At 40.8% G+C, this 1,367-nt stretch overlaps 1 pseudogene; it reads right to left on the bottom strand.

The window, feature by feature from the left end:
• LOC109132683 overlaps positions 1 to 1,367 on the bottom strand; it is a 19,197-nt pseudogene that overhangs the window by 16,718 nt on the left and 1,112 nt on the right.

Here is a 1,367-nt window from a genome sequence, read left to right as displayed (position 1 = left end):
GGAGAAACATAATAGAATGACATTGGACATGGTGAGACAATCCAGAGAAGAAAGAGGAAAAAGTTGGTATGAAAAAGATGTGAAATAACTCGACCTAAATGAAACCAACAATCTGATATGTGCTCTTCAAGATGTGAAGAAAACGTTTGTAAGTGAGATGTCTGATTATCCTCAATTGAATGTTTCTCATCAAAGTTACATGGGAGAAAGTTTTGTCTTTAGTGGTGGTCGTAATGTTGATGTTGGCGGCATTGATCTGTTTGATCAAAGAGTGAATACATTCAGCTATAATCTAGTCATGGATTTTCCTTACCAGACACCATTTTTTGGATACAACAATGATGGAGTTATTGATACTAAGATGACGTGCTGTTCTAGATTGGAGAAAAATTTGGCCAAGAATGCTTTCTTGCAACCATCCTAGGTGGTGATTGATCCCTTGGGGAGGTTTTTCTCCCATTGATGAGCTTTGTCTCCCAGGGAGAATGGGAAGAGGCGCAACTTTTAACCATCCTCAGTCACGCCGTTGATCTTGGTGAGACTGCACAGGCGGTCGAACTCGTCCAAGTGGTCGAGTGGATCCTCCATAGGCAACCCGTGAAACTTGTTTCCTTGGATCATGGAGATCAGACAACTCTTGATTTCGAAGTTGTTGTTCTGCATGACGGGAGGGACGATTCCAGCACAGTGAGTATGAGTGTTCGGTGCATCCCCAACACCAATGTTTCGCGGTCCCGGATGTGGTCCATTCGGTTGTTCCATTGTGACGAGTGCGGGATGATCAATGCGTTGACGAGCTTGTCGTGGTCTTTGTAACCGGTTGATATCGTCGATAGTAGGAAGGAGGTTATGATGTCCTCTTGATCTGGTGTGCATGAAACGTTGCAATCAACAGGTTCCTGAGATGCAAAACAAACAAGCAGACAACCAAAACAAGTCAGTACTCAGAATGATAAGTGGGATAGAACTTAATCTTGCAAAACTTGAAATCTTAAATATGACAAAACAATTCCCAAATGGCAACGGCGCCAAATTGATACTAAGATTTTNAGCGCCAAATTGATACTAAGATTTTTGTGTGTCTCCTAGTAGGTTCAATTAACCTTATGCAGTTGTAATACTTAAGGTGTTAATCCAGTTGGAATACTTTACTATCACTCAAGATGCAATCAAGAAATCACAAGTTAAGCCAATTCAAAAAGAGTGTTTTTCTGTCTAACAATCCTGGAGTGATCAAAATGCAAAACGGAAATGAGTCACAGAACTAGAAACGAAAATGCATGACAAGAAGCGAACAAGAATAAGTGGAACCGAAAACGGTTCTAAGCATGAACAAACGAAACAGTCTCAGGAATGTAATATCAATC

The sequence above is a fragment of the Camelina sativa genome, chromosome 4, assembly GCF_000633955.1.
Source record: "Camelina sativa cultivar DH55 chromosome 4, Cs, whole genome shotgun sequence".
Classification (NCBI taxonomy): Eukaryota; Viridiplantae; Streptophyta; class Magnoliopsida; order Brassicales; family Brassicaceae; genus Camelina; species Camelina sativa.
Note: the sequence above shows the minus strand (reverse complement) of the source record. Positions and strands in the feature narration are given on the sequence as shown.